The 13,100-nt window shown below is 36.1% G+C and overlaps 1 long non-coding RNA gene across 4 annotated transcripts in view; it reads left to right on the top strand.

Annotated features, from left to right (window-relative positions):
* Window positions 1-13,100, top strand: part of LOC115494358 (uncharacterized) — a 48,621-nt gene that overhangs the window by 22,622 nt on the left and 12,899 nt on the right. For 3 of the 4 annotated variants that reach the window (XR_012055084.1, XR_012055085.1, XR_012055086.1), the window contains exon 2: window positions 11,976-12,090. The exons of the other annotated variant lie outside the window; for it this stretch is intronic. This is a non-coding gene — a long non-coding RNA (uncharacterized lncRNA). The remainder of the gene's footprint in view (window positions 1-11,975; window positions 12,091-13,100) is intronic. 4 annotated transcript variants of the gene reach the window in all.

Genomic DNA, 13,100 nt, shown 5'->3' with positions numbered 1-13,100 from the left:
TACAAATTAGGTTTTGCATGTGTGAATGTGGCTCTGTTTTTATTGCACTTTGGCCAGGGGAAAATAGATATTTAAAGTGCATTTTAATATTTGGGAATATATCAGCTTGGACCACTGAAGAAAAAATACAAGACTTGGAAAATGAAAGGGTACAGAGAAGGACAATATCAGCACACTGCAAAGGAAAACAAATATCTGAGACTGTCTCATATTTGTTGCTGTTATGTGCCATCTGTGCTAGGATGTGCATGAGAACCTTGTGACAATAGCCATCTTGCATAGCCAGAGGCAAGGAAGGTCTGAAATGCACCTGGATCACAGAACAGCATTGGACATGGAACAAAGATTCTGCAGATCCCAGATGCTCTCCAAGATGCAGATAAATTGGGTCTGCATAAGGCAATAACTCACCTTAGGTATCAGATTAAAGTGTGGTGTTTCTTCACATAAAGTTGTTATTTTCATTACTATATTTTCCCTTTTCCCAGTGCTTGATGGTAGGGACCAAGTAAAAGCTCCTTTGGATCTTGCCAATTTACCAGTACAGTTTGTGTGGCAATCAAAATCCAAAAAGAAAAAAAGGAAGATAATATTATTAACAATCCCAAATTGTTCCCAAAAGCACGATTTTGGCTGTGCAAACAGTTAGAATTTCTAGCAATATAAACCAATATATTACTGAAAATCATGCCTAAGCTTTCAAATAAAATACATAGACAATTTAAAATTATCCATGCAAGCTATCCAGTAATGAGTTATTTGGACTGCAGGGTTTTATGGATGAAATTGTAAAATAAATGTAAAATGTAAATATTAAATCCAAAATGCCTTAACTTTTCAGCCATAGAAACCAAACAAAATTATTTGCATGCTGTTTCTGAATTCTGAGGTGGACAGAGAGTAGTTTGCTTCTGGGTCAGAGTGTGAAGCTTTGAATTAACTCACAAAATGAGACCAGCCTGGCCATCCATCCCCTCACAGAGTTTCAGATATTTTTTGACACAGGAATCCTTTTGTTTCCCAACATAACATTGAAAACCTTGAAAATATGTTCAAGCAGTTTAAAGAAGCCTGTATATTCCTGAGGACTCTTCTATGTAGAAGTGCACAGACAGACTTCCAAGGGGCAGGAATAAAAACCTGCTTGGTGTTAGTGCCTCACAGTAATGTAGATTAGACGTGGTAGGTGTTGGGTAAACACTCCTTGATCCTGCTAATACATCTTCTGAAATACAAGTGGAGTACAGCTGGCTGGCTGGGAATATAGGCAGAGACCGCACTGGACCATTTGCATCGATGTGAAAGGGTTTTCTGTAGATTGCCATTTTTCTGTAGATTGATAGAACATCTTTCTATGACCCTCTCCAGCAGCTCAAAGTGTAGCATTTCTAGGTCCTTAGCAATGTCAGTTTGCAGCTTTCTTTCATCTAAGATCTGTCTGTACTATAATCGGATTTGCAAAATTCTCTCTTATTTACATTCTATTTACTTTTCACATAATGCTTGGGACCCACAAACTCCCATCATCATCTGAATTTGAGAAAATTACCTCTACAGATACTCTGCTAACTCTAAATTATTATTAGAAAAGCTACCATGATACTTCTTTCAGTTCATTTTTTTCTGGGAAGATTTTGACAGAAAATTTAAGAAATTTTCTCATTGATCTTCTTGTATTTGAAAAATCTCTAAAAATATCTTTCTTAACCTATTTTCACCACTGGCCTCATTTGGAATATCTGTAAGAGGCATCCTCTACACAATGAATGAAAGACCAATTTTATGTCAGAAGAATAAAAGAAGAAAGAGAAAGGTGTCTGTCAAATGCCCCAAAGTGTTATGAGCCTGTGACCCTTGATACATAGGAGGGAATGAATGAAAGAGACCAAAAGAAATGTAAGAAATTGCTTCAAGACAGCGTGTTGCTCCTGTGCCAAAAAAAGCAGATGGCAAAAAGGATCATGAAGAAAAAAAAAAAGATGCAAAGAATTGTTTCCCAGAAGCCAGTACTCAATAGGAGCTCCTTTTCTGTCTCCAGCTTAGTTTCAGGTGGAGCATAACAAGAAAACTCTTCCAATCAACCTCAGAAAAAAAAAAAAAAGAAAAAAAACCCTACAGATATAATACTTAGAGATGTGTCAGTCAGCAGGAGATATTTTAACACAGCAATTTAAATGGTTTTCTTTTGAGGTGTTATTTTTGCTTGTTTTGCAATGTCCTATATATTAACTTTCCAAAGTTAATACTCTTCTTTACTACACAGAATACTTAATAATTCTTCCCAGGACATTTTTCTCCAAGAGATATACACTATCTTATCAATCACATAACATCAAAGCCAAAACACTAAACAGGGCAGTAAATATACTCTTAGGGCTGTTGTCTATGAATTCACACCATGATGTGATTTTGCAGCCACCTTACTAGCTAACTGGTCAAAGTTAACAATTATGCCTTTTGTGTCTCATTCACTCCTAATTTTTTAATTTGCTTCTAATTTAACAGGTGGTCACAACCTTCATCAATAACATCAGGGACACTTGAAATGCTGAGATCCAGACTTCTTGCAGTGGATGTCTTGAATGGCTTCAGTCTAAGAAATTATATATTTTTGAAAGCAGGCTGTATCTGCTCTAAGATTGCAGGTTCCAGAGCTTCTAGGTTCTTCATATTGCAGTTCTAGAACTTCTTTTACAGCTTTGTGGGTAAGGGTAGCCCAAAGGGTGCTGGTATTCACTGGTGGCATTGCAACTTTACTTCCACTCTGTTCTCATTCCTTCTACTGCAGGCATCATTCCTGCCTTTTGGCAACCCACATTAATTTCTGTGAGACTTCCTTGACGATGAAGATACTAAGAGGCAAATCTGAGTCCTAAGTAGTGGTATTAAAATATGGGTAGCCCGTTAAATAATTCCCTATTCACAAGAGGATTAAAAGGGTACTGTTTTGCAGGACTCAGTTAATGGCTTTACATAAGACAGAAGAAATAGCATGTGAAGTTTAAAAATTAACCAGGATAAGTCTTACTTTTATGCACCCCGAAGATGAAATTTTCTGAGTTGTTATGCTTCAAAGTAGTTCTGATTTTAGCGTGGCACGGCTATGGGGATGTGGCAAACTTTACATACAATATTAAATATATAACCTCCCCTGTCTGAAGTCAGTAAGTCATCCCAACTATGCATCATAATTAAGATTTCTTATTTCCTGAGCCCAGAATGACCATTCTGCCATATACAGATGGTCAGTGAATGCTCTCAGCACCCATCATTTTCTATTTATTATCTGTCATCTTAACATTCTCATTTTTCTCTGCTATCATGGTGTTCAAGTTCCTGACAGCTAAATGTGTTATCTCTTCACCAGATACAAAACCATACTAGCAGCTTCAAATCTGATAGAGAGGGAGAAGTTATCACTGAAGACAGGGTGAAGAAAGACTGAATTATTTACTGGAACAAGAACAATTCACCCTCAAATTTTTGTAGTCCCTTGAAAATCCTAACAGTATCTCACAGTTCACAGCAAAAACAGTCCCCAGTGTCAGCAAGAAAAAGAGTATGAACAGTTATGCCTATCCTCTATACAGTTCATCTTTTCTTCACACAGCCACTCACTATGAGGTCAGTGTGCATGGGAAAACCACAATACTGGGATCTGTATGTCAGCGTGCCTCCTAACCACATCTTTTCTTAGTGCAGACACAGGGAAAGAAAAGAGTAGGGACTTTCACTTCCTTTCCCTGTTTCTGTGCTTCCACATGCCAAGTCTGGGACAGCATATTAAATGTCTGGTACTGTTATCTGAAGCCACCTTGGAAAGAGTAACCCACAGTCACAAATAAACTATTATCCCAGTCCCCCAAAGAGGATTCCTGCCTCTTCTGAGTTCTTAATTATATCTGAGCTGTGCCTGAAAGCTGATAAAGAATCATAGACTTATAGAAAAAGCGAATAGTTTGGGTTGGAAGGGATATTTAAAGGCCTTCTGGTCTACCCCTCTTGCCATAAGCAGGGTCATTTCCAGCTAGACCAGGTTTTTCAAAGCCCCATTCAGCCTGACATTGAATGTTTACCGGGATGGTGCCCTCACCAGCTGGCTAGTTATTCCAGAGTTTCCAGATCATGTGAGGGAAACCACAGAGAGAATGAAACAAAACCATTGTCAGAGTTAGCTATTTAGACAGTGGAATCCAGGTTCTTGCGTACCTTTGCTTGAGTTATTTAATTTACTACTGTAGATATGCTCAATGAGATTGAGGGTTATGAGAGTGACTAGTTCTTACACACAGGTTGTTGGTTTAGCCTATTCTCTTTTGTAAGATGTTTTCTTCATCAGTTTACTGCAACTTGATCTTATTATAAATGAACACAGTGTGTAAAGCTAATGATTTTCATCAGCAGAAAATGAAGTTTCTCTTTAAGTATTTTATGTCGTATTTATTTCATTGCTTCTATAAAAAAGCCAAGTAGAAAATGTTGGCATGAGTATGATTTTTAATTAAACTTCTAGGATATCAATTTTTATTATTTAATTAGGGCTTTTATTTCTACAGGCAAGGCTAAGTGGAGATGTCATCAACTAGCATGTTAATTTAGAGGCAGAATTCCTATAAATCCATCTATGTAATGTTTACAATTCATCCAGTAACTATGTTTTGGTGTAGTCACCTCTTTTTGTTAGGGTGTTTAGAAAGCTGAAGACCTGTCTGTGTCATCACCCTTGATCTGTTTATTTGTTTCTCTCTATAGTTTTTTTCATTTTTCTGGACAGCAATTCTCACTTCTGTGACCTCCTTTACACCTAAAGAGACAGTATTGGCAAGGCTGTTTGTGTCCCCTGCTAAGAGATCACTTGACCTGAATTCCTGCTGCTTCTCATCCCTCTTTTACTTGCTTGCATACAGTGATATGTGCTTTGTGCACACAAGGTGAGAGAAGATAGGGCAGGAATAACCCAGGAACACTGGTCCGGAGGCATCAGGAAAGCATGAAGACCTATCGCTGTGAGCCAGGAATAACCTAATATTGCCATCTGACTACTTATCAGTGACACACATGAACTAAGTTTGATGGTCTCATCCCAAATCCCTGTGGGCAAGTGACTACATCACAGTGACTAATATGGTAGCCAGGACTCACTGGCATTACTGGGAGCATCCACTGGCTGCCCAGGCACTGCACAGGCTTCTGGATTTGGTCACACCCACTGAGCAGGTTGAGGTTGGCTGTATGTACTTCCTCTGGACAAGGCTGGGCTCTCTTTGTTGGAAAGGTCAGCTGTTTCACACTGTCACTGATGCTTTAAAAAAAGAGTCAAATATTTAGTGGTGCAAATTCATAGATAATGTAAAACATCTGGCCTTTGATGACCATGTCTGTTTTGCCTCCTGCTTCCTTGCCAGGAATAGATAGATCCAATTTTTCTAAAGAACCATTAGACCTCCACTAGAATCTATTTAACTAATATTTAGTTCTATGAATTGTATTGGTTGTAGAGTAAAAGGCACATTTATTTCTCTGCTCACATTTAAATGTCATTTCCTGTCTATTGATTCTCTTGGCATTGGTTACTGATCATATAACTCCCAAATGGTGTAATCCAAGCTGTTCATATAATTTGGCTTGAAATTTATTTTGAAAAATCTGTAATAATCTAAGTTAAATAAACATAACGCTAGAAAATATACTCTAGGGAATTAATCTACATTGACAGGAGATGGATAAAATTGTTCTTTTCCATCTCTGCATACGACTTTCTGATTAGAGAAGGCAATAGCAAAAGATGGATGACTGCCTAATTGGATATTAGTAGGGAAAGAGTGACACATGTTATAGTATACTGCTAGAGGATGACTCTGAGGGTTGCAAAGTGAAGTATTTAGGGCAAATGAGCCCATCAGATTAGATAAAGTAAAAGAGACAGTTGGGATTCCAAGAGCTTCTCTGACTCATAATTAAGAAAATGTCTCCACAGGAGTCTGTGCTAAGTATATCAAAGTTAACAGATGCAATATGTTGAAGGCTTCCAGCCACCTGTATGGAGAAAACTGCTTTTCAAAGGTGGCCAAAAATGGGAGGAACAGAACTTGTTCTTGCCCTTCTTGAGGTATCTTGTTCATGGTATATGTCTGAAAGTACATATACCATAGGTATATATAAAGTAGGAAGTAGTTCTTAGAAAATAAATTTGATTTTTAATATAAGGATGAATTTTTCCTGTGTGAATTTCTGCTTTTACATTGAGAATTAAGACCTTCTTTGTGGTGGGAAAGTAATTATGAGGACCAGAGAAAGGAAAATATGGGGAAAACTGAGCAACTGAAAGGGATTTCTAATGAGGAACTGCTGGTTTTTTGGGTTCATTTGTTTTCAATTAATACTTAAAATATGCAATTGGAAGTAAAACTCTGCTTTAGAAGCCAACATTTTCTTTAATTATTCTTTTTTTCTCCTTCTGTGTGTTTTTTTATTGTTTTCAAATAATTACATTAATTGGTGCACTTATTGTAATAAAAAATAGATGATAGCTTTCAACTATTCAAAATTTTTAAACCCTGAGTTAGTCAATCACTTTGTATAGAATTTATGGAGTCCCATTCACTCCAGTGCTATTGTTCTGCAGACTTTCTTCTGTACACTCTCCAAACACAGGACCAATGAAAGGATAGGGGTTGTTTTGTGTTGACCCTCTAAAATCCTCTCACGTGGTTAAGTAGCTGAAGACCCTGCAGACTCTAGCTTCCTAAATGTTTTGCTAAAACACGGGTATTCAGTTTATTCAAATACTGCTGAGACCTCAGAGACAGGACAGTTCAGTGAACTGATCACTTGGTTTCTTGAGGCTAGCAGCCTAGTCAGTTCTCAGGTAGAGTCTTCACACTGTTGACTTTATCCTTATTTATGAAGGATCCCCAGAACATTGCTATCACTCTGGAAAGGTCAGGGTTCATACTCTCCTCTCAGAACGGCCTACCAGTACAATCTGGAGACCATCTGAAATCCAGTCTACTAGCTGACACTCTATACTACCTGTAGGCACTGTTTACTCTGGAAATCAGTAGGTTTTCTTCTGTTGGGTTATCGCTTGCACTGAAAGCTCTGACAATTTATGTTGCTTCTAGTCAACACTAATTTCTCTGACAATTCGAGTTGCAGCTGATCCTGGTGGATCCCATAGCTTCATAAAATTAAGAGAACCTATGAGCCTAATTCTACTAAGGTGTGAAGTGAAGCATCAATTGAAAGATAGGTCTCCTTAAATTGCTGTCTCTAATGTTAGAATAATGTAATGCTGTGCTACCTGTGAATAGAAAATAGAAGATTCAGTCTAGACATGAGTAGGATGAATGAAATACTGCTTTAGGAGATTAGCAGCTGGACTAGGATGAATATAAAAACCTTTCACCCTAAAGTCCTGCATAATCAATAGTGAATTCTCTATCTCTACATCCTAGAAATAGCATATCTGTATTTATGAAATGAAAAAACCACAAAGCCCCTCCAGTAATTTCAGTAATTTTAAATTGTCTTTCAAGGAATGTTTTTATACATAATACAGACAAATGTTAAACGATATAAATCACATGTATGCGTTTATTTTTAATTTTCATGTATACTAATACTTTCAGAATTTTTCTTTTTTTCTTAAGTTTAATATTTTTTAACTTACACTTCCTTTTTGCTTTTGAAATCTACCCAAAAATTCAACAAAAAGGTGCACAAGAGGAAAAACAGCATAATCTTTCTGAAATGTAAGTAGAAGACTGTGAAACTATCTTTTGAACCTGAAATAGAATTGAAGGCACCTGTGTGACAAGGATCTTTATCTGATTTTGGCATTTGTCCTAAGTAAGACTTTGACATGACATTCCAAGGTATGGAGAATTCACTTAGAAATGTTTACAAAATAAAACAAAAGACAAGCCAAGAGACAGGACTAGGTTCTGATGTAAAATCTACAGTGTTGAGAGTAGACAGCATGGACCATAACTCACACTATTGGTCAGTAAAATGGCAGTATATTCATATGACAGAAAGTCATATGAAGTCAGGTAGAAAGTCTGTAAAAAGCTCTTAGTTGGGAATGAGTGTGGTTTTAATTTCATATATTATTTTATGATTACCATATGTCTGAAACGGAACTCTGTAGTCTTGCAGTGATGGTGATGCAGTTACCTGTCAGGTGCATTTTGCTTCTACTCTGAAAAGAGCAGCAAACCCCACAAAAACTGAAAGTGGTGTTTTCAGTTTTGACTGCTGGGTCAGCAATGCCAGGATGTTTGACCCTCAAAGGCTACTGCAGATGGAAAATGAAGTGCTGCATTTTCAATTTTCCCCTTGCAATAATCTTGCTTTTTTTCCAGAAATGGAAATATTTTGTAGTAAAATGCCTGTCACTGAAGTGAACAATACAAAACTTCTAAGCCATCAAGTGATAAAAAAGTGAAGCTAAGAAATGGTATAGAAAATAAAAACTGGCAGCTAGTAAGACATTTCTGTGTGGAAAAATTATTCCACTGATCATTCCACATATATCATATATCTGCGTAGGCAAAACCTTGGGCCCTATGGAATATTCCTTGCTAGTGTGCCACATAACTTCCTGGCAAGCATGTGTGGAAAATAGAACAGGGAGGAACTTTTTTTCAATTTATCTGTCTGATTTAGGATCTACTGTCTTTGTAGATGTTCCCTACAGGGTGTATTCTGAATTCTTAGTCATATTAGGTGAGTAGATATTCAGTGTATAAACCCATATCTGAAAAAAAATTTCAGCATCAGTATTCATTTCGGTGTTTGAGCGATTTTTACATACCATAAATTTTTTCCTGTGCCTGTATATTATTATACTGTAGGGCATTATTTCTGTGCAAGTTATTGCATTTTGTATATGTGCCTTGGGACATGTTAGGGCACATTTTCTAAAAGAGTTGATGCATAAATGAGGCTGTTCAACTATTACTGGTGAAATATCGAGGAAGGTTTTACATAAGGAGATTATTATCACTAGTGTGGACAGTGCTGATTTGCACTCTTGAGTATTAAATATTCTTAATTCTGGCAGTTGATTTGACCTGATAATTACTTAACAAACTGAGAGGTCAGGTATTTGCTGTCTGGATGAGTTAATGGTGAAATACATCATGAGTTTGCCAGAAGATTTTAATCAATTTTAAAAGCTGTAAGGCAGCTAGGGCTAGGTACTGGTACTTCTGGTTTGCTGTTCTTTACAAATACCTGTAAGAAAAACTATTACAATTGAGCTGCAGTTTGTTTGGATACTAAATACCTGCATAAAATAAAGTCTTTCTTCTCCTCCTTCTCTCATCTGTGTGTGTGTGTGTCCCCTTAATGATCATTTCAATGTTGAGACACTTTGTTTCCTCTTGTATTTTAGGTATGAAGTAACTTAATGTAGTAGCAATCAAATAACTTTTTAAAATGCTGCTCTGTGTTGCTTTTAGAATCTGCAACATTCAAGCTGTATATAAATGTCCCTTGACATTTAACTTATGTATATGGTTCATTTTCACAACATTTAATAGCTTGAGATAAAACATGAAGGTTCTTGAAAAAGAAATCAGGATTATTATTTGCATGCACAGGTCCACAACATAAGTCAGTTTTTTAATGTCTGACTTGTTGAACTTGGACCCTCATATTGTTAGGAAACTCTCCTGTTAATTTCTTTATGCTTTCCATAAAGATTTGACCATTAAAGACTAAAATGAATAGTTGACTGCATTTTTATATATATGTATATATGTATATATGTGTGTATATATATATATATATATATATATATATTTATAACACTATCCTATATATATATATATACATACACACACACACACACACACACACACACACACACATATATATATAAATTGATTGGTAAAACCATCTTAACTGTTGTTTGAAACATTCTTTGTGTACATTATGGAAGTCTTTGACTCAGCAAAATACTTAAGCATGTGTTTAAGCTTATAAAAAAGGACTTTGGACCAAGATTTCATTCCAAATATTCATTAAAGATAAAATTCCCTCTCATTTCAAGGAGCTAGCATTTCAAATAATGGGAAAATGTAGTTGTGAGTTTGATGTATGTATATATTAAAATAATCTATGTGTCCAGATCCAGAAGCTGCACTGCATGTGTAGATTTACAGTCATGAACTCTGAGCAAATCAATCATCCCTTAATCAGTGATATACATCTTCTTACCTTGGAGGTTTATAGGGGAGTCATTAATGGCATAGCCACTGACCTATCTAAAGCAAATAAAGATATTATGGTGCTGTGCAGTGATGACCCATGCAGGGAGCTACAGAGGCAAACACACACACACACTGGTACTCTTACCACATGACTGGACACGTATCTGGTCAGCCAAAGAGCAGGTAACCATGCAGAAGATAGTCTGTGCATCATAGCTCAGGACAAGACCAAATTTGTAAACAGTGGCTCAAGAGTGAGTGCATTTTGCCAGGTTACACCAGGTATCCCCTATCTAGGGAGGGGGTTGTGAAAATATGTCAAAGAAAAGCAACGATACAGAGCAACTTATAAGACCTCCTAATTTCTTAGAGCATTACTTGGAAAAATGGTGTTAGGGGTGGGACCCGGTTCTGGTGAGTCACCAGTTGTTTTTTTGTATGCTGAAGACCTCCTTCAATAACTCAGCGAAGAGTGTATCAACAACTCAGCGAAAAATATATGGCATTTGGTGACACTTCATGCAAGTGTTAGCTTATTCTCTCTTTTCATTTTTTGCCACATAATAAACAAAACAAGTGCCTCCCTATTCTATGGCCCTGGATCTCACAAACCTGTAGGAAGTGGGAAATGCTTAGGTGTTACTCCTCAAAAAAATGCTACATACTATTCCAGACAGTGCTGAAAACATAAATCAGTATAAATGTCCTTCTAGCACTAAAAATGCATATTAAAATTGGTACTTTTGGAAGATGTCCATATAATTTGTCCTGCATTTGAGAGACCTGTGGACACTAAATCACAATTGAGTTTTATAAAGCCTCCTTCTGACTAGCAAAATTTTTAAAGTGTAACATAATCTAAACTTAAAGCACTGCCAGATAAAATATACAGAGTGTTATGGAACTGTTAACGCATGTAATACAGTAGATGAAGTACGGAATGTGGAACTTAATGAAGCTTGTTCACCAGACAAGGGTATAACACATGAAGTTGTGCAAGACAGCAACTAAGGAAGCAAGCCAATTTTTGGAAAGCTAGTTAAAATGTTTATGCAAGTTTCTTTCCACCTCAGAATCTACAGCAATTACATTAAGTTAGAGAGTTTCTTAAGTGTAATGAAAGTCCCACTATAGAAAAATTCAGTGAATGTAACCCATTAGCTACTCATAACTTAACCTAAACACAACCATTAAGTATTGAATAGCTGCTTTGCTACTTGACCTCAAAATACGTTGTTTGGATATGTAAAGCTCCATAACATTTTGTAATAGAACAGGGATAGAGTACCCTAGATAGTGTGAAAGAGCATAAACTTGTTAATGTGAATATGTTTCATTCTGGGAAAGTGTATGTGACACAGCCTCACCTAAATTTTTTTGTTGCTTGACAATATTGCAAATATGGTCTTGAACTTCACAGCAGTGTGCAAGAAACCCCAGTACCACATCAAGCCAGCATTTATCTGTTAAATAATTGTTCTGTTTGTTCAAATTTTTTTTTAAAGATACAGCAGTTTAACTCTATGAAATCGCATGTGGACCATGTTTTTGTGGACCCTTCTGAGTCTGTTATAAAACTGATATAAAACTGACTTAATGTGATTTGAGCAATTTGACAGAAACTTGATCTTTTCCTCATGTCTCAGAGTGAAAAATATTGCTGGGACATCTGTCAGGACAAGTTCAATAGACAGAAAGGGTTTCTTCTGAAGGGACTTCTACCTGATGATTAATCCTATCTATCTACTTCCACAGGGAGGCTGTTTGATCACATTTGCTGTCTACATCTGGGCCTTATACAATATTGACAAAAAGTACAAATGAAACATATGTATTATTAAAGTAAAACCACACTGTCCCAGAAGGACAGGTATGTAATACTCACTGAAAAATATTTTCTTCAGAAATGGTGTTAGAAATATTTAAGGAAGTGATGCATTCATACATTCATACATTGAAATCATCAGCCAAATTAATTTCTCTACTTTTTTTTTTTTTTTTTTTTTTGTAAACAGATAAATCTTAATAGGAAAGAAGGTTTACCAGAGTAAAACTATTATACGGCAGATTGGGAATTTGCTGATTTCGTTATAATTTTAAATGCTATGACTTCTTTCACACTTTACAACAATGAGCAACTATCAAGTGAATACTCTAAAAGATAAAGCATGTAGAAAGACACAAGCATTTTTTTGATATCACATCTCTGAAACCAAAGGAACTGCTGCCCTTGCCCCCTGATGTAAATAAGGAATTCTTAAACTGGCTAAAGTTCATTCTTGTTTTTCTAGTATACTAAATGCTAGAAAAGGAACACAAATATTTTCTTTTTATCATTTAGTTATGTATTTCCTCCATGTTCCTTTATTTCTTTCATAGTTCATTTTATTCTTTTTCCCCTGTTCCCTCAAGTGTCTCATTCTGAAGGCAAATTCAAGTTTCTTTTAGCACTCTTTAAACCCTTCCCATTACCATATTTTTATGCTTTAAAAAATTATATTATGCATTTTTCATTAATCTTTTGCTCTCATAGAGTCTTTTTTTTCCCCCATAAGTGACATCATGGCTATTAAGCCAGAGCAACATAATTGTTAACTGGGATTTAACCCTTCCATTGAGTAAAATAAAACGCAGTAAGGTAACAATTCTTATTTTTCTACTTTGTTTTAAATCAGCTTTGGTATTAGTTTTAAGAGCAAGCTTTCTGCTTTAAGGGATTTGATGATCACTAACTGACAAATGTTAATAAGTTTGAGATTTACAGAGCTTCTGGAGACTACTATGAGAATCTGAAAGCTGAATCTGAGATGATGTTCACCTACAGCTCTGGCATTGTGGCATTGCAGCATCGCCACTAAAACATAAAGAAATGTAAAAAAA

Source organism: Taeniopygia guttata, chromosome 3, assembly GCF_048771995.1.
Source record: "Taeniopygia guttata chromosome 3, bTaeGut7.mat, whole genome shotgun sequence".
NCBI classification, from domain to species: Eukaryota; Metazoa; Chordata; class Aves; order Passeriformes; family Estrildidae; genus Taeniopygia; species Taeniopygia guttata.
Note: the sequence above shows the minus strand (reverse complement) of the source record. Positions and strands in the feature narration are given on the sequence as shown.